Below are 15,999 nucleotides of genomic sequence, written 5' to 3'. Positions count from 1 at the left end.
GACTGCTCCACAGTTCCTCCTGCTCCGCTTTAATGTGTGGGGGGGGCTCTGGCTCCTGCTGGTCCACACTGGAGCTACACTCCTGCTGCTCCTCTTCACCAACAATCACTTTCTTAACGTCTGGAGGTAAAGCTGAAATACAGACAAACACAGACAACATAATAGTTGTTAAGACAAAACAAAGGCTATGATATTATAACCCTAGTTCATTAAGCACAGGCGGAGCTCTATACCGGACTCAATGGGTAATCTAGAAAACGCATTCACAAACTGAAATTTAAATAAATGTAGCCGACTAATCAGGATGTGCTTACCTAGAAACGTGCAGCAGCACAGCGTAAAAAGGCAGCATCCCCGCCTTCTGACATCCTACACCCCTTCAGCAACAGCATAGGAGCAACAGGGCTCCCAGGAAGAGGGCTCTGCCTGTGCTTATAGAACTTCATTCAGAGCTTTTCAGCCGTGCAGCCCCCCTCCTCTGGAACTCACTCCCACAAGCCATCCGTGACACTGACTTTCTCCCCAGATCAAAATCCCATCTAAAAAGTGGGGGCGGAGACACGGACCACTGGGGGTTGTCTCCCGACCCCCTGCAAAACCTGCCTCACAAGAGGGTGGCCAGAGACTGGTCTGTAGCCAAAACCCCCGTGGCAGGAAGAGATGGCATTCACTAATAATGGCATGAGAGAGCCCTCTATTCATCAAGCACTGCAAAAAAAAATAAAAATAAAAAAAATAACCCAATAGAGCCGACAGCGCAAGACAGAGGATCTAGCCTTTTCTCCACGCACCAGCACTGGAACCAGGGCCACTTTGCCTTGTAACAGGCAGTGGTGGATCATGCTCTCGACTGCCTGGATAGTTTGCACACCCTGTAAAAAGAGTCCAGCCCCCTTCAGCCTGTCCATCTCAGGAGTGAGGCCTAGAGAGAGAGCCTATCGCACCCGCCTCCTGAGCAAAGCCCCAAGACCTGGGGAATTCCAGGGCTTCGTTGCCATTGTTTAAGTCATTTCCTGCATCCCATGGTGCCGAACGACGACCCGGGCCACCAGAATGACCGACAACCGTTCCTGTCTCACCCTCTCCAGCAGGGGAAGGATGAGACAGAGCAGTGGAAAAGCATGAAACCGCCTTCTCGGCCATGGCGCATGTGCAAACGCTTCCACCCACGGGGTGGACCGTGCCGCGGGGGTGGGAGACACAGCTGGCAGTGGGCATTTTGTTGCAGTGACAGATTTGAGAGGTTGTAATCACTGAGTTGTGGTTGTGATGAAAAATGGACCAGAATACAAAAAGAATTATATGTGTAAATGTTGCATTTCAAGCTTGCTGCTTACTTGCAGCTTGCTTACAAGTTCAGATTTTTTTCTACAAGCTCTCGTGTGTTTTCTTTCTTTCTCTGGGGGGGGAGGGGAAACAGCATGTAGTTTCTTTTTAGCATCTCACATCACACTTTCAGTCACTATGACCACTACTACAGTCAAAAACATTGTGCCAAAATATAAACAATAACGTCGCTGTCAACGGGCTTATCTGCTTATGTTAGCTACCGACCGTTAGCTTGAAACCATCCAGCAAATAGACGGTACCGTAGTCCGTAGGGTGGCTGGGGGAACTCACATTAATGTTAAAAAACCTCATGAAGTGACATTTTCATGCCATGGGACCTTTACAACAGTAACGTTAATACAGCGTCTCCTGCAGCGGGGAGTGGAAGGCAGAGGGACCGTCACCGCAGCATTTGCTAACATTAGCTTCTTGTCTCATCTGGGGTCTGATAAACAGTAAATTCATCAAATTCAGTATGCCCAACGCCATTTTCCAATACACTGTAGCTGTCATATTTCACGGGACCCGCGTGAGTGCCGATTTCATGTCGCGGCTTTCGTCGCAGTTTGTCACCATGCCTAAAATTGAGTGACAAGTAGTACTCGCCCTGTTGTTTATTTGGTTGCCATGACTTGGCAAGTGATGACGTCCTGTCACCGTTCCGGTTGCTCACCTCAAAAGGGGAGAGAGAGAGCGGATGACTCTCTCTCCTGGATGTTCGATTGAGTTCAGTAGAGCAGGGGGCTCGGAGCGGGATGTGCCGCTGCCAAATGTGCATAGCGGAAACCCCGTTGTGCGTCTGCCCTATTTCTGATACCGTGGCGGCAGAAATTTCAACATAGAGGCGACACTGACATTCATAACTTTGAAGGCGATCTCACTCACCCACCCTGGAGTTCCTTAGTCTGCCTTGATCGACAACTATCGTTACAGGAAGCACAGAGTTGGTGTGTAATTGTCGCGATTACATTATAATAATGTATAATTTGTTTTCAACCAATGTCATAATTTAGAATTAGCCTATGTAAATTCCATTTAGTATTATTTAGTGATTTTATTTGGTAAGAGTAAAGTGCTTTTGTTTTGAAGTCTCCGTGCAAGGCCTTTTGGGACGCTCGTGAGTGAGAGAGTCGGCAAGCTAGTAGCAAGCGATGCACGGACAATTCAATGCTCCGATAAAAGTTTTAAGGTTGTTATAGCGGATGTCAGCGATCTAAGGAAGCCTCTGTTCCCTTGTTTACAGAATGCAGCCAACGAGGTATGTTGTTTTGGGTCTGTAGTTTGCATTTATGTATTCCTGTAATAACGGTTTTATTCATACATGGCGTGTGTTGCAGTTTATGTGTATGTTGTATGTTGAATAAAATGATAAAAAGATCCTAATATAGTATGTCGGAAAAGTCATAGTATAGTATGTCACAAAAATCATAGTATACTATGTCGGGAAAAAAGTGATAAAAATGCTATATGTCAAAAAAGTGACATAAATGTTGTTATGTCGAAAAGAATCATAGTATCGCATGTCACAAAAGTCATAGTATACAGGGCTCCAGACTAACTTTTTTCACTAGGAGAACAGTGGCCCCCAACTGAAAATGTTAGGGGCACTACCAGAAAATTTAGGGGCACACACCGTAAATCAACATGCTAACCAAATATTCACATTTCTACTAATTTCCACTGTATTACTAATAAATACTTTGATAATAGATGCAGAAATTACAATGTGCTGTTTCCAATTCAGTGTCACTTTTGAAGATACAACATATAAGATAAACTGACAGCCCCATCGCTGTCGTGACGTTATTGCTGACGTTATTTTCATCATGAGCGATTTTAATTGCTCTTTAATGTTTCATGTAAAGCACTTTGAATTGCCTTGTTGCTGTAGAAATAAAGTTGCCTTGCCTTACAACCTCAGCCTGTCAGTCAGTCACCAGGGCACAGAAACCACTGTTGTGCCTGGCTGCTCGTCTCCGAGGTAGTGTAACTTCAACAGCACCGCGACCGCTTTCGGCTCGCCATACATATCATATATATCATATCGCAGCAAACGCTGTCTTCGTGAAGTTATGAAAAACTGTAAACACACTTGAAACCACTTTAATCGGCATTTCCGTGACTCACTGTGACTTCAACAAAACTGCAGAGCCGACGTAGTTTGCATCGTCTGCAGCTCTGCGTGTGTACGAGTGTGTGTGTGTGTGTGTGTTTGTGTCGGAGCTCTCTGTCATAATTTTTCAGAGAGGACAGATAAGCTTGCGCTTACGCGCTCTCAGGTACCAAAATTTCAACGTTTAACGTGTAAAAAAAGGGGGCAAATTTACTGGTCGCACATGTGCGACTGGATGCAAAATTCAGTCGCACACTCTCAAATTTTGGTCGCAAAATGCGACCATTTGGTCGCAGTCTGGAGCCCTGGTATACTATGTTGAAAAAAATCAATAATATTGTATGTCATAAAAGTGATTAAAAAAAGTCATGTATATACGTAATAAAAAGTCAGACGAGGTGGCAGAGTGGCAAAGGTGATGGACTGCTAATCCATTGTGGGTGGGGGTTAGTGTGAAGTGTACTGTAAGTCTATGCTACCAACATTGCCATCTTGAGTTCAGCTTGCTTCATGTTTCCTGCCTCTGTCTGTTCTTTCATGAAGGATGAAATCGCCCGTGTGCCCTTCATGAGCCTCTTCTGCGCGATGGTGCCGCTGTGTTTTAATGTGCTGCTGGGTGATGTCATTTTCCCCGCTGTGCGCTACATTAAAATCAATGCAACACACCTTACAAAAAGCGTGGAGGTTGTCGACATGATTAGGTAAGATGCATGTAAATTGTTGCGCCCAACATGTTGAAATTTACAGCTATATTTCGATTTCTTTGCGGGAACACCACCTTCACCTGACATCTTTATCCGCTCGCTTTCGGGTCTGAACTTTCCGCCGTCGAAGCGTGCTGACGTCGATCGGTCGCCCAGGTTGAGGTTGTCGGTTCGAGGGTGGTTACAGGTTGCCAGGTTGGGGTTTAAGTTGCCAGGTTGAGGGTTACAGGTTGCCAGGTTGAGGGTTACAGGTTGCCAGGTTGAGGGTTACAGGTTGCCAGGTTGAGGGTTATAGGTTGCCAGGTTGAGGGTTACAGGTTGCCAGGTTGAGGGTTATAGGTTGCCAGGTTGAGGGTTACAGGTTGCCAGGTTGAGGGTTACAGGTTGCCAGGTTGAGGGTTACAGGTTGCCAGGTTGCCAGGTTGAGGGTTATAGGTTGCCAGGTTGAGGGTTACAGGTTGCCAGGTTGAGGGTTACAGGTTGCCAGGTTGAGGGTTACAGGTTGCCAGGTTGAGGGTTATAGGTTGCCAGGTTGGAGGGTTACAGGTGCTGCCGGTGAGGGTTACAGGTTGCCAGGTTGAGGGTTACAGGTTGCCAGGTTGAGGGTTATAGGTTGCCAGGTTGAGGGTTATAGGTTGCCAGGTTGAGGGTTACAGGTTGCCAGGTTGAGGGTTACAGGTTGCCAGGTTGAGGGTTACAGGTTGCCAGGTTGAGGGTTATAGGTTGCCAGGTTGAGGGTTACAGGTTGCCAGGTTGAGGTGACAAACGGGTTGAAAATTGTATATGGTGTGTGGATTGTGTGAATAGGATGCGTTTCATACAAGATCTGGCAACTGGTCAACATTAAACAAACATATTGGTATGATTATTTATAAAGGAGCTTGGGCCATGCAAATTACGGGAGTTTCCCGGGAGAAATAACAAGCCGGGAGGGGTCCAGGGGATAGGGCTAAAAAAACGGGAGAAACACGGGAAAAACGGGAGTGTTGGCAGCTATGAATACATTAATTTCTCTGTAATAATTAACATAAATGTAACATATTGCTCAGTAACAAACTGTTTGTTGCGTGGGGAAACAAAATGTTGAGTGGCTCCTGATAAGCCAACGGTGGCGAAAAAAATTAAGAAACTCTCAGTTGACTGCTAAATACCGGGGTGAACGATACCCCAACGACTACTATGAGTCTGGACAACAGTTTTGTCAACATAACATTGACTGGACCCGCAGAGGCACACGTAACGACCATTTGAAATCAAAAGCTCATCTCAAGAACATGGGCCGTACTGGGACTTGAACCAGCGACCCTCCGGTTCCCAACCCAACTCCCTACGGACTGAGCTACTGCCACCCCAGGTACAAGGTAATGGAGCCGTTTATACATTGTCGTATTTCTTTAGAAATAAACACTGGACAAATAGAGTCTTTAAACGCTGCAGACGTAAAGTTATCTTTATCAAAGTGACGACAAAATGAATGGGAGTCAATGGGATGCTAACGGGAGGTTTGGTAGCATCAACATGCTAACGGGAGGCTTGGTAGCATCAACATGCTAACGGGAGGTTTGGTAGCATCAAAATGCTAACGGGAGGTTTGGTAGCATCAAAATGGCACCATAGGAGCTACGCTGTACAACATTGTTATAGATGAGCATCCAATTAGCTTTTGTTTAGGTAGGCTAATACAGCATATTAGCCTATTTTTAACTATTAATTATATTTATTTTCGGCCAGAGATTTATTGAAGGTTTGGCTGAATTTGGGAGAATTTTGAATGTGCTTTGCTGAATATATTAAACAGTTTAAATAAATTTAAAAAAAAGCTGAATTGTGAGTTTGTGTCACTGAGTTTTTAAAGGTCAATACTGCTTCAGACCTGCCAACCTTGACAAACTTTTTTTGAGTAGCAACTTACTGATTTATTGTCGAAGTTCTGGTTCATGAACACGGCAGCACACACGTGGAAAAAATGCCATTAAATGTCAAATCTGTAAACATTTTAAACCTTGGAAAATAATTATGTTTATGAAAATATTAATTATATTATAATATTAATTATATTAAATACAATTAATTGGATCATAATATAATTCAATAAAAATATATTACACTGCATAATGAACACTTTCACTTTTAGTACTTTAAGTATATTTTGATAATACTTTTGTACTATTACATAGGGAAGATGTTGAATGCAGGAAAGTCATTTGTAACTCTACAACACAGTTTTTTCTAACTTTTACTGCAATACATGATCTGAGTAAGTCTTCCACCTCTGGAAATGACCACCAACAGTCCTACATGAACACCTGCAGCAGTGTTTAACACTGAAAACACACAGTAAGTAAGTAAGTAAGTAAGTAAGTAAGTAAGTAAAGTTTATTTATAGAGCGCTTTTCACAGATAAAAATCACAAAGTGCTTCACAAGGTACAACCACATTAAAATACATTGGATGAAGATAAAACATTTAAAAGGTCAAAGATAAATTAAACCCAGTCAACTAAAAGCTTGTTTAAATAACAGTGTCTTGAGTTGCCTTTTAAAAGAATCAACAGAGTCAGCCACACGGAGGAGCAAGGGCAAGGCGTTCCAGAGTCTGGGGGCTACAGCCTGGAAGGACAGGTCTCCCCGTGTTTTATAGCGAGTCTTTGGCACTATTAAGAGACTTTGGCCTGCTGATCAAAGGGCACGGCCTGGGGAGTATGAACGTAACAAGTCAGCAATGTATCCTGGGGCCTGACCATTTAATGCTCTAAAAGGTTAAAACCAATATTTTAAATTCAATACGAAATTTAATAGGTAACCAATGTAGGGAGGACAGAATGGGATTAATGTGTGTCCTTCTGCCAGATCCTGTTAAAAGCCTTGCCACAGCTCAGTTCAGCGTTTCCTTGCAGCTCTGCTACAGTAGCAGCTAACCGCTAACGTTACCTGCCGGTCACAAGGTCTCTAAACAGTCCGCTCACAGTGAAGTCCTGCACGGATCAACAGGTGTTAGAGTCCGGCTGCTCGCTCTGTTTGTTACGAACACCGAGCAGATTGATGCGCTCACAGAGCCAATCTCTGCAGATGTTACCGCTCGGTGTTTGACTAGCTAATAAGCCGTTAGCCTGTTAGCTTGATCTTTGTCTGTAACGAAATCCAAGACTTTGTATACCAAATGCAAGGCTTTGTTAATAATAATATAAATAATATTTCTCCAAAGTTGACAGGTAGGCTACGTAAACTAATTAATTTCACAATTTCACCTTTCTACATCTTCCTCGGGGAAACCCATCGATATATGGGGTAAAGCAACCAAACTAAACGGGAATGAGGGAGGAATAACACCTGCATCTGATGCTTTCGTTTTACTATCAGTAGCCGATATCCCCGCTTGACATTAGAGGAAGGAACCCGACGCTGTGATTGGTCAAACTCTTCTTCTTTAGTTTTTGTTTCCAGCATGCTCGTGGCTGCTACCTGTTTTAGCCATAGGTTTTAGCCGCCTACTACCATCGAGTGTTAGACTGAGACGGCTATTGCGCGTCAACGAGTGAACTCAAAGCAGTCACCTGATTTTTGTGTAGTTTAAAAAGTGGCAAATCGTATCACCGTATTTTGATGTCAAAATGCGTATCTACTACGCAAAATGCGTACAGGTTGGCAGGTCTGCTGCTTAGAAGTGAAAAGAAAACAAGCAAAAACGAAAAATCTGAAAGGGCTAAAAGTAAATCAGAAAAAAAAATGGAATTTGTAAAAAAAAATAAAAATTTAAAAAAATTAAAAAGGATTTCATAGGGCCCTGCAGTCTGTTGTCTCCAACATGTGACCAGATTTGGAGTTCAGGTCAGCTGTGCAGCAAAACAAGTTAACCCTGAAGTTACCTCACTAACCCTGAATCCTGGAGTTACTAAATAACACACACACACACACACACACACACACACACACACACACACACACACACACACACACACGTTAACGTGACTGTTGATACCAAAGAGCCTTCCCAGTGTGTAGCAGCTTGGTTCTGTTACCTTGGTGGATGGAACAGTGAGAGGACTGTGTGTGCTGACTGTTCTCAGAGTCCATGTCAGAGTTTAGAAAAGTCTCTCTTCACACTCACTGCTGGCCCACCTGGGTTGGACGAAATACGGAGAAACAACAGCAACACGTTAGCAGGAGCTAGCTGCTAGCGGCTAACCTTAGCTGTATCAACAAGCTGGAGAAACAACAGCAACACGTTAGCAGGAGCTAGCTGCTAGCGGCTAACCATAGCTTTACAACAAGCTGGAGAAACAACAGCAACACGTTAGCAGGAGCTAGCTGCTAGCGGCTAACCTTAGCTTTACAACAAGCTGGAGAAACAACAGCAACACGTTAGCAGGAGCTAGCTGCTAGCGGCTAACCTTAGCTTTACAACAAGCTGGAGAAACAACACGTTAGCAGGAGCTAGCTGCTAGCGGCTAACGTTAGCTGTAGCAACATGTACCGCGTTTCAACAACAGACCTGCTCTGTGTAGCTTCGTTTCAGCTTTTAAAACCACATCCAGCAGTTTGGGACCTTTCGTTCTTTTAGGGAACTAAACACTGGCGCCTTTTACTCCGCCGTCTGATGGATGGATTAGAAGATATTATCAGTTAGCCACAGTGAAGACTATAGAGCTTCCGGGAAGAGAAGTAGCCGACTTTCAAAATAAAAGCCCCATGAGTTTTTTTCCATTGGCAGAACATGTCTCCGTGAGTTCAGCTCTCAGTACTTGAGTTGTTTCAGTGAATCTCTAGTCTAGTTTCTTTCCCATATCCCTGTTTTCAGCTTTTCAGATATCAGATTTATTTGACTTTGTTTCTGGTTTTAAAACCACATCCAGCAGTTTGTGCTGTTTCTTTCGTTAGGAAACTTACAGAATGTACTAATGAAAGTCCATAATGTAGTAATACACACAGTAATACAGATAGTTATACACGCAGTATTACACAGTTATACACACAGTTATACTGACAGTAATACACAACCATACAGACAATCACACACACACACACACACACACACACACACACACACACACACACACACACACACACACACACACACACACACACAAACAAACACACACACACACACACACACACACACACACACTTAGACACACACACTTAGACACACACACATACACACACACACACACACGTTTACTGGTAAACTGGTAAACCTCGTGATGCATTCAAAGTTATTGTAAAATACTCTTTTTCTGTCATTTAACAGCAATTTGCTGGTGAAAGAAGTCATTATTAAAAGTTATTATATATTTATCCCAACCCAACCCGGTAAGTTAGGCCTCCGTTCACCATGCGTTATTACAGGGAGTTACAGTCTGGAGAAGATGAATGAAAAGTATTAATGTGACAATAAATCCACTGATATAAACACATGTTGTGATGTCACCTTGGCGTGTTCTTCAGGCTGCACACCTCAGCAGCTCCGAGTCCCATCAGCGTTTGGGATCTGCTGGGATCAGCAGCCGTCTGAGGACACCTGCTGCTCATATCACAGCAGATCTGGACTGATAGAGAGACAGACAGACACACTCGCTCACACGTTATACTGCCAGCAAGGGCTGGGCTTGGTTGGGGGGGGGGGGGCTGTGTGTGTAAAGCAGGACTGCCAAGAAGGCACAGGGAGGCGTTTGATGCTACTGTTTTTGTTGTTGCTGGATGGTGTAGCAGCTTGTAAATTGGGTCAGGTGTGTTTGTGTGTGTGTGTGTGTTTGTGTGTTTGTTCTTGTTTAACTATATTCATGGGGTCCAAAAACTGGGAGTCCAGTATACTTGTGGGGTCCCGACAGCTTTGTGGGGCCAAAATGCTGGACCCCACGAGTTTAAAGGTCTGTTTGAGGGTTAAGACTTGGTTTTAGGATTAGGGATAGAATTAGGTTATGGTTAGGGTGAGGGTAAGGGTTAAGGTTAGGCATTTAGTGGTGATGGTGTGGGGTAAGGGGCTAGGGAATGCATTATGTCAATGACGGGTCCCCACAAAGTGCCACAAACCTGTGTGTGTGTGTGTGTGTGTGTTGTTGTGTGTGTGTGTGTGTGTGTGTGTGTGTGTGTGTGTGTGTGTGTGTGTGTGTTGTTGTTGTTGTGTGTGGGTAGGACTTTGACAAAAAAAAAAAAAAAAAAGAGAGGAGGTGTGTGTGGTGTGTTTTTTTTTTTTTGGGGGGTTTTGTGTTTTTTGAAAAAGTTTTTTTTTTTTTTTGGGAAGAAAAAGGGGGGGGGGGGGAAGAAGTGGAACGGGGTTTTTTTGTGTTTTTTTTTTTTTTTTCACAAAAAAAAAAAAAATAAAAAAAAAAATTTGTCAGAGAGTGAGACCGTGTTAAAGCCATAAGCTGCTAACTTTAAATCTCCAGCAAAGCCATTTAAAGTCACAAAGAATTACTTCTTTTAGTATTTTTCGATCTCCTGTTGTGTTCATTATCCCTCCCCAAAAAAAAAAAGTACACTTTAAATTTCACGGTTACTGTTCAAAAAGTGAAAAAAACATGGGAATAAAAGTGTAAAAAAAAAGCCCAGTAAGTAACCACATGATGTATGATGTACACGTGTATGTTCCTATTCCACTGGCAGGTTTTTATGGCCTTACTTCCAGACTTAAGTAAAGGATCTGAATACTTGTGTCAACATTCTGACAATATCCAATGCTGGATTATGGAGAATTATGAGAATAGGTCTCCATTTCATGTCATTGTACGGCCAGAAAATGAATGGCGTGATGTCGCTAGCTTCCCAGAATCCATTTCATCCTCTATTTTGCAACACGGGAGCAATGGAGAAACACTGAGAGCTGCAGGCCGAGGCCCTGCCTCTGCCGAATTATTCTATTTGATCAATGATTCTTCACCAATAGACCCAACATGGCATCATGACTTTGTGTAAACATACACGCCACTTTCCTAAAGCCAAATGGCGTGTTATCTGTACGTATTTTGAGCTATCCACGTGTATGTCTACACTGTATACAGCGGATGTAAACATACACACGTGTTATCGTTGATCGGTTGATAAACGCCACACGCGGGACGCGATCCCGGCTCTTCTGGGTGAAAGTCCTGTGTTTTTGGGGTCATATGTTTCTCTGACCATAACTAGTAGTCAAGATAAGTCCTAATTGCTGCTTATTTTACTCAATAATTAGGCGTAATGTCATGTAAATGAGAATTATTCACCATCAATTCCATAAAGAAGTGTAAAACTAGTGGTAATAAGTTATGAAGTTGAATTGCGCAAAGAATTGGGTGATCATTTATAGCAGAGGTGCCCAAATTCTTTCATATGAAGGGCCAAAAATGTATCTGGATGAACGGCCACAGGCCAAAAACTACTTGTTGATTTCATGAGAAAATGTATTATATTTGATAGAAAATTAACATAAAAAAATCTGAAATAAATGCTCTTTAATCTGCATTTATCTCCAATATTACAGAACATTTACAGATATTTATCACTTGCAATAGTGGGACATGAGCCCTGTCCTGGTTTTTCAAAAGTCTCTCAACATTAGGGCTCCAGCTGACTCACTAAATGTTCTTTTATCAGTTCTCCATCGCTCCATCTTGACTGGCTCACAGCACGTGAGGGGGAGCAGGAGAGAGAAGAAATGCCCTAATATGTGTAATTTTTCGTAGATAAAAACTCACATGCGAAATTTAATAAGGAAGTTTACCAGCACTGTGCTTAACATCGCTGTAAAACTCAGATTAAGTACATTCTAGCTGCACAAAACCAAGTTCCGTTTCAAAATAAGAGGAGAATAAGCAGGATCATGTGAAATGCCATGGGGGGGGCCAAAACAAAGGGGAGCACGGGCCAAACTTGGCCCACGGGCCCCAAATTGGACAGCCTTGATTTACAGGCTACTTTATGCTTTATAAACAGGCAAACCAAACCGCAGAACAAGTGCACGGTCGACGGGAAGACAATACGATGAAAGCCTCTGAAAGTTGCCTGTGATGCTTTTGTTTTTGTTTTATTGATATATCATCTTGATGTTCAGACAGACACAAGCTTGCGGTTTCCAAACCGGTTTTCCTTTAATTAGAGCAACATGCTGACTGCTGGGATGTTGGTAAACTACCATAGTGGCCATGCAGGTTCGGGAGGTAGCTGGGAGGAATGCAGACAGGTCAGGAGATAACACAGAGATCAAACTGGATAATGGATTGGACCATTGTCACCTCTCTTTTAAGGTGGCGGTATACAGCCCATCATTTCAGATCAGAGCGGGATAAAGGGGAGTTCTCCCGCGTACCTGTCCAGCCATTCATTCTCCACAGCTGGAATGTAACTAAGTACTCCATTATTTACCACTACTGTACCTTTAAGTCCAAATGTTGAGGTACTTGTACTTTACTTGAGTCTTTTCTTTCGTACACTTTCTACTTTTTCTCCGCTACATTTCAGAGAGAAATATTGTACTTAGCATCTACTCACATTCATCTGTTACAGCTTTGTTACTAGTTACTTTGTTACTCTCTACATTCATCTGTTACAGCTTTAGTTACTAGTTACTTTAGTTACTGCTACACTCACTGTTACAGCTTTAGTTACTAGTTACTTTAGTTATTCTACATTCATCTGTTACAGCTTTATTACTAGTTACTTTAGTCCTCTACTCATCTGACTTTGTTACTAGTTATTTATTTTCACCAGTTTTTTTCCTTACACTTTATACTTTACTCCACATTCATCTGTTCCAGCTTTAGTTACTAGTTACTTTAGTTACTCCACTACATTCACCTGTTACAGCTTTAGTTACTAGTTACTTTAGTTACTCCACATTCATCTGTTACAGCTTTAGTTACTAGTTACTTTAGTTACTCGCTTACATTCATCTGTTCCAGCTTTAGTTACTAGTTACTTTAGTTACTCCGCTACATTCATCTGTCCAGCTTTAGTTACTAGTTACTTTAGTTACTCCTACATTCACCTGTTACAGCTTTAGTTACTAGTTACTTTAGTTACTCCTACATTCATCTGTTCCAGCTTTAGTTACTAGTTACTTTAGTTACTCCACTACATTCACCTGTTACAGCTTTAGTTACTAGTTACTTTAGTTACTCCGCTACATTCATCTGTTCCAGCTTTAGTTACTAGTTACTTTAGTTACTCCGCACATTCATCTGTTACAGCTTTAGTTACTAGTTACTTTAGTTACTCCGCTACATTCATCTGTTACAGCTTTAGTTACTAGTTACTTTAGTTACTCCCTACATTCACCTGTTACAGCTTTAGTTACTATACTATCTACATTCATCTGTTCAGCTTTATTACTAGTTACTTTAGTTACTCCACTACATTCACCTGTTACAGCTTTAGTTACTAGTTACTTTAGTTACTCCACTACATTCATCTGTTACAGCTTTGTAACTAGTTACTTTAGTTACCCACTACATTCACCCGTTACAGCTTTGTTACTAGTTACTTTAGTTACTCCGCTACATTCATCTGTTACAGCTTTAGTTACTAGTTACTTTAGTTACTCCGCTACATTCATCTGTTCCAGCTTTAGTTACTAGTTACTTTAGTTACTCCGCTACATTCATCTGTTACAGCTGTAGTTACTAGTTACTTTAGTTACTCCACTACATTCATCTGTTCCAGCTTTAGTTACTAGTTACTTTAGTTACTAGTTACTTTACACATTAAGATTCCTGCTCACAGAGCACATGTAGTTTATAAAATCTGATGTTTAATTATAAAGTCAACTAGCCGACAATATAACGCCTATGAGTCCAGCTTCTTGGTGGGCCCTTCACATGTCTCCTCCCTCTTTTGCTGGGCCCTTCACATGCCTCCTTCCTCCTTGCTGGGCCCTTCACATGCCTCCTCCCTCCTTGCTGGGCCCTTCACATGCCTCCTCCTCCTCTTGCTGGGCCCTTCCCATGTCTCCTTCCTCCTTGCTGGGCCTTTCACATGCCTCCTCCCTCCTTGCTGGGCCCTTCACATGCCTCCTCCCTCCTTGCTGGGCCCTTCCCATGTCTCCTTCCTCCTTGCTGGGCCCTTCACATGCCTCCTCCCTCCTTGCTGGGCCCTTCCCCCCCTCCCTTCCTCCCCCCCCCCCCCCCCCCTTTTTCTTTTTGCCAGGCCCTTCCCATGTCTCCTCCCTCCTTGCCAGGCTCATATTTAACAGGGATGCCACTTCTGCCCCGGGACATTTCCTAGGTGCGGTCTGCAGCTCTGGCAGAGAGTTGGGACTGAGGATTTCAACAAGTTAAGGAGCAGCACTTGTCATTATTTAAGGGTAAGACTGAGACACTTTCTTTCTTTCATGTTCATTTGTTTGATTGTTCTTTACTTTGTAAACTGCTCCGATATATTCTTTAATCCCGAGACGCGGGCGCTGATAGGATGAGTGTTGTGATTTTAATTTGCTGGCATTCGACAGTATGGAGTATTCCCATTTTATTTTCCTTGTGTTGTCGTCCCGTCGACCTGCAACTTAGTGTTTTTTCCGGGTCCAAATTTCAACATGTAGTTGTTCTTTTTCTCCACTTTTCTCCACGTTTTTGTCTATTTTATTTCAATTTTTTGGTCACTTTTTTCAGCGTTCTTTTGTCGTAGTTGTGATTCTAGAAAGTTTTTTGGAAATTGACCCGAGGACCACAGGAGGGTTAACAAAACCCAAAGCTGAATGAAAGACTTGTAGAGACAATATATCATCCCCGATGTTTGTGAAGTATTATTTCAACGTTTTCAGACATTTACTGAGTATTTTATACAACATCTGTGTGTGTCTGTGTGTGTGTGTGTGTGTGTATGTGTGTTTGTATGTCTGTGTGTGTGTGTCTGTGTGTGTGTTGTGTGTGTGTGTATGTGTGTTTGTATGTCTGTGTGTGTGTGTCTGTGTGTGTGTGTGTGTGTGTATGTGTGTTTGTATGTCTGTGTGTGTGTGTCTGTGTGTGTGTGTGTGTCTGTATTATAACACAACATTTCTGTTTTTAATAGCGGGACAAAGCGAGCAGCCAGAATTGTTTTCTGTTACTGTATTAATATTCTAAGTGTCTGACAACATTATGGAAAGGATCCCTACAGAGATAGACCTTTAAAACCTCTTTGAGATCTTTCTGTTTAACCAGAAACAGCTCTGAAGTCGCTAGCGCTAAAAAAACACTACTTTTATCGAGCCAACATATTTTAACATGTAAATCAGTAAACTATGTGTTTATTTCAACCAAAACTACATTTGTGATGGTTGGAAAAGTGGAAAGACGACCCAAAATGGCTTTTCATAGTTTTATTTTGTTTCTGTCCACTTTGAATGAAGTGTGTTTTACGATGCTAAAATCAGTGTTTATTTACATGGAGTCTGGTGGGTTTAGCGAACACGATTTTGCGGATGTTTTTATTTTTAATAAAAAGGATCTTACTCTTTAACTAAAAGGTCTATCTCTGTAGGGATCCTTTCCATAATGTTGTCAGACTCTTAGAATATTAATCTGAGTCTGTCAGCGGCAAAAACAGCACTTTAGTGAACGTATATACAAGCTGGACTTTAAATAGATTGCCCTATTAACTTACATTACAGCTTGCTTCTTGTTTAATACTGGACCAGTTTCAGAGATTGTTGTTCCATCAGATACTCAGAAACATGGAGACTTAGAGTCCAGGGTGGAAAAAAAGCCCCGCGCCCCGCTGCCAAATGTTTTACGTATGAAACGGAACTGACACTACCCTGCAACACAAACATATATATTTATTCACCTCTATTCATACACTATGAGGCATATTTTCAGTTGTGATTGAACTGTATTTTTTTAGGAACTATATAGGGCACTTAATATCTAGTCCGATAACCTCTGAATAGTTCTACTTGTTGTTA

General features: G+C 42.3%; 1 long non-coding RNA gene and 1 pseudogene across 1 annotated transcript; one reads left to right on the top strand and one right to left on the bottom strand.

Moving 5' to 3' along the window:
• Positions 1–8,822, bottom strand: LOC120571079. Its single transcript, XR_005641169.1, has 3 exons — positions 8,638–8,822; positions 8,165–8,264; positions 1–132 (listed from the first exon to the last, which is right to left on the bottom strand). It is a non-coding gene; the product is annotated as an uncharacterized LOC120571079 (long non-coding RNA).
• A 5,519-nt stretch (positions 8,823–14,341) lies between these two features.
• The window catches only part of LOC120571076, a 25,798-nt pseudogene continuing 24,140 nt past the window's right edge, over positions 14,342–15,999 (top strand).

Source organism: Perca fluviatilis, chromosome 13 (assembly GCF_010015445.1).
Source record: "Perca fluviatilis chromosome 13, GENO_Pfluv_1.0, whole genome shotgun sequence".
Classification (NCBI taxonomy): domain Eukaryota; kingdom Metazoa; phylum Chordata; class Actinopteri; order Perciformes; family Percidae; genus Perca; species Perca fluviatilis.
The sequence above is the reverse complement of the archived record's forward strand: the minus strand, read 5'-3'. Positions and strand labels throughout refer to the sequence as shown.